This window comes from Danio rerio, chromosome 20 (assembly GCF_049306965.1).
Source record: "Danio rerio strain Tuebingen ecotype United States chromosome 20, GRCz12tu, whole genome shotgun sequence".
Classification (NCBI taxonomy): domain Eukaryota; kingdom Metazoa; phylum Chordata; class Actinopteri; order Cypriniformes; family Danionidae; genus Danio; species Danio rerio.
This window is the reverse complement of record NC_133195.1, coordinates 22,666,751-22,679,438: the sequence shown is the minus strand read 5'-3', so window position 1 is coordinate 22,679,438 and position 12,688 is coordinate 22,666,751. Positions and strand designations below refer to the sequence as shown.

General features: G+C 36.2%; 1 protein-coding gene across 6 annotated transcripts in view; it reads left to right on the top strand.

Moving 5' to 3' along the window:
- kcnh5a (potassium voltage-gated channel, subfamily H (eag-related), member 5a) overlaps positions 1-12,688 on the top strand; it is a 227,768-nt gene that overhangs the window by 45,637 nt on the left and 169,443 nt on the right.

Here is a 12,688-nt window from a genome sequence, read left to right as displayed (position 1 = left end):
CGCTGCGTAAAACATATGCTAGATAAGTTGGCGGTTCATTCCACTGTGGGGACCCCAGATTAATAAAGGCACTAGGCTGAAAAGAAAATGAATGAATGAAAGGGACTCCAGCCTACGAATCCTAGATTTTTGATATGGACAGATACCCTCCTAAAAGGCCAAGAGCAGAGGTATCAAGGGGAAATCACAAACATTATGTCAAACTACTCTAACCGGCCACGAATTTAAACAAACAAATTAAGTTGAACATTAACATTATAATTAGTGGTGGGCTGTTATCGGTGTTAATATGCTGCGTTAACGCGAGACTATTGAGTTGGGAGCTGGGTCTATTCTACGCAAGTTATGGTGACTATGGAGCGCGGATGTATACCTGACTGGTGAGCCGTCTGACAAAAAAGTGCCCTTCTAAATCAAATCAGCAGGATGTCTGACTTTAACTGCAGTTTGGCAGTTTCACTTTAACTCATGAACATTTTATTCTTGCCGCCATGACAAACTGGGGTATTAGACGCAAATAAGGAGTAAGGACTGGTGGGAGTGTTCTGAAATTTAATAACGCTCACCAAATGGAAAGAAAAAAACTTCTGCGTTTTGTAATGTGTGTGTGTGCGGTCCTTTACTGACAGCCACGTGTGTGGATCTTATCGGAAAATATTGCGAAAAGTCCTACATGACGTTAATAGTTTGTTCGCGGTGTTTACTTATATGCATACTCCACATGTCTTAATTTAAATTCTGTTTATCAAACTCAAAATCGCTGTTTTGAGCTTATGTAGGCCTACAGTTCAAATCTCATGTTTAACTGAATAAACAGTGAGTAAACACAAGTACATCTTATTGAACATAATTTATTTACATCACCAATGATCATAACAGAACAGTTTCTCAAGCAGTTTGTGAAGCATTTTGGACACAGGCTTGAGAAACCCGTTCTCAAAGACTTATTATTTGGGTAGCACACATATTCTGAATGCAGAATTCAAATGAGTCATTTTAATCTAGATAAACTCCGAGATTAATCTAGATAAATCTAGATTAAAAATTAATCTATGCCCACCTAGAATTATAACATTATTACATTTCATTTGTTTGTATAAATTCAACCCATATAAATTGTTTGCAATTCAATCATTTTTTTAGTGTACTGTATGTCTTTTGACTGTAAGGGAAACTGGAACACTCAGAGGAAACGCACACAAACACGAAGAGCGTGCAAACTCCACATAGAAAGACTTTCTTGCTCAGATGGGACTGGAACCTGGGACCTATTTGCTGTGAGGTGTTATCAACTGAACCTCCGTGCCACCTCACCAAAACAAATGATTTCGATCCCACTTTATATTAAGTGGCCTTAACTAATTTGTACTTACATAGGAGTTAATAGTTTGTTACAATGTACTTATTGTGTAAATACATGTATTTACTGTGTACTTATGCTTGATTAAATACATGTATGTAATTAACTTTTGTAATTACATTTGTAAATACACTATTGACGATCCCTTACACCTTAACCTACCCTTAAACCTACCCATACCACCAAACCTGTCCATAACCCAAAGTCTATTCTCACTCAAAAGCACCACAAGTGTTCTCAAATACATTATAAACACAGTAAGTACATTGTATTTATTTTTTGATGTAAGTACATAGTAGTTAGGGCCACTTAATATAAAGTGGGACCATGCTTTCATTTAAATGATTTAAAATAACATAATTAAAATTATTTCAAGTGTATTGATCTTATTTTTGATAAAATTTAAATTTGTTTTACTGGTAACAAAAGACAAAAAAAATATTAAGGTCAGTCGGAAGTGTTTTTGTGGGGGATGTCTGTGTGGTGCACCCTGCTTGGCACAATAGAGCATGGTAGTATAATGAGAGCGACAAGCTGTCACTTTATGTTGCAGGGTTCTGCTTATGGGCAGCTCTACAGTCAGCCATGGATTGTTTTTTGTACATGTGTGTATTTATGATTGATGCCATTGTCAGATACCACTTTTTCATCCATTTACGCAATCTTTCTGCTTTCTCCATCTCGATTGCTCATAAACCAAGGGCTATTTTCCTTGTCAGCTTGTGGCACTGCTAAACTGAAGTACTTGTCCTATGACAGTGATCCTAGCCCACACAGGAGCTCTCCAAAGACACACACGCACACACACACAAGCACACACACACACATATATATATATATTTGGAATTTCCCCTCAGAGACTTGATGGCAGCTGCTGTCACTTTGTGGCAAGGCACCTGTGCCCAGCTGAGACTCTTGTCAGTGGGTGTGTACAGAAAGAATGGAAGTAGCATTAGAGATCAGTGAGCATGGGAAATTCCACTGAATCAGATGGATAGACCATCCAATGTATTGGCCGCACTGATATGAAAACACTGTGTTTGTTGTTAGACGTGGAAGCATAAAATAAATGTTTCAAAAGGGCTTTGAAGAACCATTTTGAGTAACCATTAAGTAAACATACAGTTGAGCAAATAGTGTTCATCAGTATATTGTAGAGGTGTAATGGATCACAAAATTCAAAGTTCAGATTACATAATGGTTTTTTAATCATGGCTTGGACCTTTTTTTGGAATCATCCAAAAAGGGGAGGGGACTAATGGAATTTGCTTTCCATTTATTACAGAAACAGTACTGCAAGACACTTTTTGTTTTAACAAACAGAATCTGTAATTTTATTAAAAATAATATGAAGAAATAATGAGCTGAATAAAAATAAACTGTAAAATATTTAGTACTGTAAAAAATTTGCTGTTACACTGTAAAGAAACCCGTAATTTTACGGTTTATTTCCAGCAGCTGGGGTGCCAAAAATAAACTGTAAAATAACTACTGTTAAATTACAGAAATTTACCATAAATACCGAACATTAAATTACAGAAAGTTCCTGTAATTCAACCTTTGTCATTTTGCGGTAAATTTTTATAATTTAACAGCCGTTATTTTACGCTTTTTTCCGACACCCCAGCTGCCAAAAAAAAAACAAAAACAAAAACAAAAACAAAAAAAACGTTAAATTACTGATTTTCTTTACAGTGTGCTATTACTGTAACTCATGACGCTAAATTTAGACATGTAACATTATTGTACAACCCATTTATTTATTTAGTTATTCACTTTTAAAACTTTGTTTTATTACTAGATGTGTCATTTTGTAATTATTCAGTGGCATATTTTTGATGGCTGGTTGGCACCACCTATTGGTTAAATAATGTAATTGCTACCTACAACTTTCAAATTTGAGCAAATGACACAAATAAAATAAAATTAAATAAAATTAAAATTAAAATAATTTAATCTTGACCATAAACATCAGTGGTTATCTAATCTATAAACTGTTATCCCAGTACTTCTGTGTCGTTTTTTGACTGTTGTAACTTCATAGCTAACTCATAGTAAAAACTGAATCTCTTTCTTAATTTTTGCATTTTCAAACACAGATTTTAATGCAGCGATTCGAAGGATTAATAAACATATACAAATCAGCATCATTTTTATGTTGAATCGGTGTTAAAATCCCAATATTTTAATGATTAATCGCGCAGCTTACACTTAATGCATTAATGCAGGCTAAACAAGTAGTGACAGAAAACACCTTTAATAACCTAAGAAACCCACCACATCCTAAATAACCTACCACAACTTCTTCCGTTATCATTATATTTTACAGACAAGCCTAAATGCTTTCTTACATGTGATTTTAATGATGTGAGAGGTGATCTTTCTGCGATCGTTACAAATTTAGGAGTAATCTACAAAAAAAAAAGTAATAATTCGCTGGTGACATGTGTTTTGAATTGTGGGGTGTGATCTGTATGAATACTCCTTGTATATTGTATTCATGCATTTGGTCTAAAAGTGACAGTAGCCTAATTAACCTACTCCTGTAATTAATGTTAATCAGGCAACAACTACAAAAATTCTTTAATCTTAATTCTTTAAAAATTGATTTAATCAATTAAATCTTTCTGTACTGTATGTTGAAAACTTAATCATATAAACAGGCTGCTAGTCTCCTTTAGGAACATTAGTACATTGAACCCTATTATATTTTAGGCAACAACATCTACTGTACCACCAATTAAAAACTTCAGATGACAAAAATATGACTGAAACTGATAAAAATTATTTGATTTAGGCTCATTCCTAGTCTTTTAAATAAATGATCATTTAGTTTCAGTCATATTTTATTCATCTGAATGGTTTTGGTTTATGGTACAGTGAATTAAGTATATCGGCTCTATCACTCTTGAAGTGAATGGAAGAGTGTTAAGACTGCAGCTGTGTCCCAACTCACATACTTTTAGTACACCCTAAAAGTATGTACTTTTTGGTGAAGGAAAAACATATACTATTGATGTGTGTAACAGATAAGTAGGCAAGTTTTGGGACATACTCCTTCCTCATTAACAGATTGTTGTGTTGCTTGGTTATTAGCCCTGTCAATCATCCACACATCATCCACCTTTCTTACATATTAATTACCTACCTTATTGAAGAAGCAGCAGCAGGTTAATCTCCCATTTACAAGTCTTTCATGCAGAGAAATCTCCCTAGGTCTTTGGATAACTATGCATTCAGACAGTAATGTTCAAACACGTCTTTATATAAGTTCAGTGTTGTTGTTGCAGATCAAATATAACACGGAAAACTGGATTTAAATATGTTCCAGTGGGCTAAATATTAATTAACAGTCATACAAACATCTTTACCAAAACTTCGCTATTTGATGGTTGGTCTCGCGCATCCATCATATTTGTAGTTTGTTTACGTTTTTCACCCGCGTTTGTAGTTCTAATCAAATTTGCGTCCAATGCGCAATGCACTGTGGACAATATAAACAAATAGCGTATGGACGGTTTTGCACTTAAAATTTTTTACCGGAAATAGTAAACCATCCGTGAACCTTTGGCATACTCTTTTCAAAATACTACGATTTGGTGCACACTAATTCTATTTTCAAGTACTGTTTAGGATTAGAATAGTTTTCAAATTGGGATGCAGCTGATTGTTTTAATGCACTTTCTGTCCAAAACACAAAGCCATTAAGAGAATAAGGATAACCCTTTTTAGAACATACGCTGGGTGTGCAGAGCGTTTTTCCCATTCTCAAAATAACAGATTTGGACACACTTTAGTGCAACTGCACCATGCCCTTTAGAGTACGCAATTACATAATTAAAATGGAGCCCTATGAATGAATCTACATCAAAACTAGCTCCCAAAATGAGTGCAATACCAGATATAGATTATATGTGCTTTTCTTGGAATTGACTGTGGTGCTTATAGAGCAGGGGTGGCCAACCCTCTTCCTTCCTGCAGATTTCAGTTGCAAGCCATATCAAACACACCTGCCTGTAATTATCACGTGGTGTTCAGGTCCCAATTAATTGGTCCAGGTGTGTTTGATATGGGTAGCAACTGAAATCTGCAGGAAGGTGGCTCTCCAGGAACAGGGTTGGCCACCCTTGTTATAGAGTCTCATGAGCATAGTCATGAACACACCATTAGCCAAGGTCAGGATTTTTGCTAATTACATTTTGTTTGTCACCAAACTGTGTATACTGGTTTAAATAGGACATGTCTTGGACCAATTTGTGAGATTTTTGCTTCATCTGCTAAAAGTCTACCTGATTTGGGAATTGCTGCCACATGCTACAGTAAATGCTATGAAAATGTCAATGTTTTCAGTATGACTGTGGGCTCAGTCGGTAATTGCATCTACTCCATGTTATTCAGTCAAATACACTACTTGCTCACATTTGTGTCCATAAGGCTTTTTGTTAATGATTATGAAATGTATGTGTTACTGGTGACAACACTCACATTTCTTAGGGCCTCAGTTGTGGCTGTGTTGTTGAGAATGCGAGCTATACAAAAACTTTAGTTAAGCATCTATCAGCATTCAAATCACCTACAATGATTACTTTGTGTATAAAGGACTATTTGCCCTTATCAAAATGTTAATCTATGCTGCTCCTGACCCTTGATGCATTAATACATATTAACAGCACAATCAGATTATGCATAGCCTAGCACTTGCGCTTGTTGTTAGGTAAATATGAGATCTGTTGTTCTAAAGGAGCATTTGTTAAACGTCACAGGCCAGGTGTGTATTCAGTATTGCTTCATGAATGGATTGTGCTTTTAGCCATAATAGCGCAGTATCAGGTATGGCAAGCCTGAATCAAGGGCTTTAAACTTCAGTATCAGAAGTACTGGCAATAAATTAGAAGGTGACTGCAATTGTGAGAATAAAAGAAGTGTGTTTAAATCATGATGCCATGATTGATTGACCTGACTGGAATGAGGGAGATGAGCAATATGGCTTCTGCAGCTTTATTTAAGAGGTTGTAAATGGGTGGTATACTCTAGATTTGAAACGTATGTGTATGGTTCTATACTAATAATGCTAAACGATGAATATATAATATAATATAATATAATATGATATAATATAATATAATATAATATAATACAATACAATACAATACAATACAATACAATACAATATAATATAATATAATATAATATAATATAATATAATATAACATAATATAATATAGGCTGTGCACAGTGGGTAGCACGATCGCCTCAGAGCAAGAAGGTTGCTTGTTCGAATCTCGCCTGGGTCAGTCGGCGTTTCTATGTGGAGTGTGCTCGTTCTCCCCGTGTTCGCGTGGGTTTCCCCCCGGGTTCTCTGTTTTCCCCCACTAGCCAAAGACATGTGCTATAGTTTAATTGGGTAAGATAAAACTGTCCGTAGTGTATGTGTGTGAATGAGTGTATATGCATGTTTCCTAGTGATGGGTTGCAGATGGAAGGGCATCCGCTGAGTTAAGCAAATGCAGGATAAGTTAACGGTTCATTCTGCTGTGGCGACCTCAGCTTAATAAAGGGACTAAGCCCTGAATATTAAATCAATGAATAATATAATATAATATAATATAATATAATATAATATAATATAATATAATATAATATAATATAATATAATATAACATGATAAAACATAAATGATATAATATAATAATCAGGGTTTAATATGCACCGAATCCGGATCCCCCAATTTTATCGATCCCCCTCCTCACACGCCCTGCGTGACTCTTCAGTGACTTCCCAACCCTCTTCACTTTCGTCTGCGACACCACTCCGTTACATCTCCCTCCTCTGGTAACATGCTGGATCCAAACCCTGATCTGTTCCGGGACTTCAAAATTTACCAAATATGCATAAAGTCATGCAAGGGTCCACATGCAGTTTATTAACAAGAACAGTCAGACAAGCAACAATCCAAACAGGAGCATACAGAAAATCCAAAATTTTAGTCAAAAACAGGTGAATGATAAGTACAGGCAGCAAAAAAACTAAATTAACTGTAAAACAAGGCAAAGGTCAAAAACACAGGAAGACAAGGATAACGCTTACATGATGCTCTAAACAGAAACGAGACTCAGCAACGATGTGTGTGTGCTGTGTTTATCTGATCAAGGGGACTCTGAGGCAGGTGTGTCAGTGAAGTGCATGATGGGATTGTAGTGAACAATGCAACACAACACAACACAACGCAACGCAACACAACACAACACAACACAACACAACACAACACAACACAACACAACACAACACAACACAATATAATAAAGGCGTCACAGTGGTGCAGTGGGTAAAATGATCGCCTCACAGTACAAAGGTCACTGGTTTGAGCGCCGGCTGGGTCAGTTGACATTTCTGTGTGGAGTGTGCTTGTTCTCCCCATGTTCGTGTGGGTTTCCTCTGGGTGCTCCGGTTTCTCCCACAGTCCAAAGCCATGTGGTACAGGTTAATTGAATAACCTACATTGTCCAAAGTGTATGTGTGTGAATACGATAGTGTATGGGTGTTTTCCAGTGTTGGGTTGCAGCTGGAACGGCGTCCGCTGCGTAAAACAAATACTGGATAAGTTGCCAGTTCATACCACTGTGGCTACCTCTGATTAATAAGGGGACTAAGCCAAAAAAAAACGAATAATATAATATAATATAATATAATATAATATAATATAATATAATATAATATAATATAATATAATATAGGGGCGACACAGTGGCGCAGTAGGTAGTGCTGTCGCCTCACTGCAAGAAGGTCGCTTTTTCGAGCCTCGGCTGGGTCAGTTGGCGTTTTCTGTGAGTTTATAATATAATATAATATAATATAATATAATATAATATAATATAATATAATATAATATAATATAATATAATATAATATAATATAATATAATATAATATAATATAATATAATATAATATAATATAAATTTATGCATTAAGTAAAATTGACTACTGTATGCTGTAAAAAATCTGTTATTTTACGTTTAGCGAACTAATTTAATTACATCCTAATAGCAATCATTAAATTACAAAAATGTATCATAAAATAACAGATGCTAAATTACGAAAAATTTCCTTAAATTAAAACTTCCTGTAGATTTCTGTCATTTAACATCTGTTATTTTTACGGTAAATTTCTTTAATTTAACAGCCATTATTTGACTTCCCCCCCCACACCCCAGCTGGCAGAAAAAAATGAAAATAACAGATTTTTGTTGACAGTGTAGGAAAAGTTTTGTTGCAGTATGCATTCATTTGTCGATCATGTTAAAAATAAAGTTCTTCATTGTTAATAATGTTAGCTTTGGGCCACTGATTTTTTTAAGATGATTTAAATTTTAATTTTATGTTTGTCAGTAATACATTCTTTACTAAGGTAGGAAAAAAAGTAATCTGAAAATGGGTTTTAAATGAATTCCGAACGGTTAAACAAATGAACGGGTATTATTTATGTATTAATCAACAATATGCACTAAAAAAATTCCTTTAGGATACTGTTAATTTAATCCACACTTTAGCTTCTATTATTGATTTCAGTATAAAGAATTACATGCCCAATTAGTGAAGCTCTTAGTTTTGTGTGCATCACAGGAAGTATTTTGTAATTAGTTGTATAATAGAGATCTTCCCCAGAGCTTCTCTCCATGTGACTGTTTCTGCACCCCTGGAGAGAGATAGTGCTAAAAGCAGGAGTACAGTATGTGTGCTTCTCCATGTATGCTTCCATGTATGCTGGACTCAGAATCCCTCTGGAATAGTGTTCCTGTCGGCAAGGCTCTGCTTCGCACTAGTGGTCCAATGAAATATGCAAAGCATCCGCATAAGCAATAATAAAGCACCATTAGGCGTCAGTGCTCCATTGCACGCAGGTTACTTTGTGTTAACTGTGTATTTGTCCCCAGTGTTTAAGCTGAGACACCATACAGGCAAACAATGCTTTTTAAGCACCTGTCAGTTTTGAGATCTGGGGTAGAACTGTAATCGGGTCATAAAAGTTAGGTCGACAGGGCCCGAGCCCGACAGAATTCGGCTCAAGCCCGACAAGCACATTTTAATTGACAGCCTTTTAAAATCCCAAACCCATTTACAGTCCGACATCATTCAAATGTGCACATGTACTCTTTTGCCTTCTTTCAAGAATGATTCCTCTTTACGTGTTTAAACATAATTTAATCATAACAAACGCATAGCCCACTTAGAAGTTGGAACAAAGAAATAAAATAAATCTTCTGTAGCATCGTAACATCTTAGCACTTTAAATGAGCCTAGATACATTCAATTACCCTTTAAATTGGCCAACACACCAATAAAAATAAGTCTTTCATAACAAATTAAATTTAAATAAGTTCTAAATTATGACAGATATTTGGCAATAGCGGAATTTAGATAATTAAGAAGAAGGCTCTGCAGTGGCGTAGCGCAAAATACAGGGATCGCTGACGGGCCCCCTGATGAAGTGGGGGGGGGGGGGGGGGGTACGTCATACGTCAATTTGCATATCACTGAGGTCATCACGTTCTACCGTTTCTGTTTGTTTAACAGCCTATGGTTAATAAAGGGGTATTTATAATTGCACTACACTTTATATAAGCATGTTTATTTAATTAAATTTATTGCTTTTTGAATACAGTATGTCATTATAGATGTATAGTGAATGTGCAGTAATCTCTCATATGTAATAAACTCAGACAAGTTCAGTCACTAAAATATCTGTGATTGTTAACAAAAAAAAGAATAAACGGTCCAATTAAATTGTTAAAATAAAGGAGAAGCAGATCGGTTTGACTGTACAAGGGAAATACCTACACACTGCCTGTGCTAAATCATTTGTCGTCGGTATGCAGAGGGGTGATCTGCTCTCGGGCTGCAGGTGGGAGAGGCTGCTGTACGAGGACTGACTGGGCCGCCTGTCAGTGCTGTGAGGCGGGGGAGGGGCCGGCGGCATCACACGCAGCTCGTTGAGAAGAGTAGGGACGGTACAATATGGACAAATGACAGTCTAAAAAAATCCCCAATAACACACAAAAAAGTCGCTAGATTTGTCGCTGAGGGGGTCTGAAAAGTCCCTAAATCTAGTGACAAAGTCGCTAAGTTGGCAACATTGGCGGCAAGCAATCAGAATGAAGTAGTCCACCGCTTGAGAGGTGTTCAGAGAACACAAGACCTGTGAACTTTGGTTCCGACCACAGTTGTTCCCAAGAGTTTGATTATTGCAGTTGCCGGATTTTCAATTATTGAAAATCACGACGACGCAGGGCCCCCTAATCACGCGGGGCCCCCCCGCAGTGCGTGCCCTGCGGGCCCGTCCACTACGCCACTGAAGCTCTGTGGGATTTGTTTAGCCACTTCTCTTCACAATTTGACCTTAAGGTGACGGTGAAGCTGAATATTAAAGGAATACCGCCAACATTGGCCTACTGTATATACACTGACTATATTATGCATTTATGATTTAATTAATGTTTATTTAGAATTTAAAATCTTTTACTTACCATGATTAGGCTTTGTAAACGTGTTTTTGTGGAGGAACATTATTGAATCCACTGTAGATGGCTTTAGTGTAGACCTGCGCTCACTGGTGGTGCGTCCAGCAGCACTGAACACCCTTTCACTACTGCTGCTATTGGCCGGGATGCACTACTGATCTGGCTAATTTTGCAAGTTTTGGGTAGGATTGTTTGTTCATCTTCCACCAGCCAAGATTGTGTTTTTAATTTTCCATGACGGCGGTTTCAATGTAGTGAGTGACCTCATCATTTTTCCTGTCAGCTTGCTGTACATTTTCCCGCTCCGCAAAATTCACTCTTTTTGACTTCTCTGTCATCATTTGTTTCACCTTTGCATGTGTTTTGATGTTGTAACAAACGATTTGATTACTTTCTTGCACTAATTGAAATGCATCACATGACTGTTCATTTACCACGCAAGCCAGCCCAACACTGTCTAAAATGATAGAAATTAACCTCGAACCTACCCAAACCCATTGGGGCCCGTCGGGTTCGGACAAAGATCTTCAGTTCTACTCTGGGACCTTTTGACTATTTATAAAGTGATTTTAAATCACTTAACTTTGTAAAGAGAATAATTTTTTTTTTTTTTTTAAAAAAGGGGACCTATTATGCAAAAATCACTTTTATAAGGAGTTTAAGCACAAATATCTTTTTATAATCACAATTTTCTGATTGGCATTCTCTTTTTGTACAGTACATGTCATCAGAGGGGGAAAGCCCTGTCCATTAGTGATGATCTCTCCCTCATTAGCATAAACAGCCCTGAGTGAGAAGCAGTCATCTGCTATTAGAGTTTTAGTGCAGTACCTGCTAAAGATGTTGTGTTTTAGATGCACAAATGACCACAAATCTACCTTCTTCTGAGCCACTTCATTTGACATTTTCAGTTTCTCACAGAGATAACATTAGTCCTGTTTTGAATCTGCCATTATGCTGACACACAAAGCGACAGTCACCAAAATGGCACAATTTGAATGAAAGCTTAAAAGGGGCAGTTTCGAAGAGCTATAAAAGCATATTTGTGGGGTATTTTGAGCTCAAACTTCACATACACACTGAAGTTTGTTTTTAATAGATGTATAATAAACATCTAAACATAGACAGCTTGGCTAAAACAAGGCTAAACTTGGGCTGTCAGTGAAAATCCATTAGACGTCTAAGAATGGCCCAAAGCTAGACTAGTCGTCAAATAGACAGATTAGACAGACTTTATATGTGTAGTCATTCATTTCTGTCTATTTGGCGACTAATCTAGTTTTGGCTTATTCTCAGGTGTTCATTAGATTTTCACTGACAACCCAAATTTAGCCTTTTTTTGTTGTTTTAGTCAAGACGACTAAATTTAGACATGTATTACATCTTTAAAAAACCTAAAATGCTTGCTGGGTAGGAACAATCGAGACTTATTTTACATATTGTAAAAAGGGGCATAGTAGGTCCCCTTTACATGTTTATGCTGTCACTTTTTTATCAATTGTGAGCACTGAGCCATAAATCTCAACTTCAGCAGCACTTGCATATACTTAACTTACATAATAATAATAATAGTAATATATACAATATAATATTACAGTTTTATTTATATTTTGGTGGTTATTACAGAGGGATGTGTCCATACATAATTTGGCTAATCGTTTGTAACATTCTATTTTGCAAATAACTGCATGTGTCTCTTTTGTTTATGCAAACTCTTACACATTTTTGGTGGTTTGCTGTATATTTTTATTTATGGAGTGATAAAAAGAAAGCCCCTCTGTAAAAACAATTGACTCTAATATATGTGTAAAA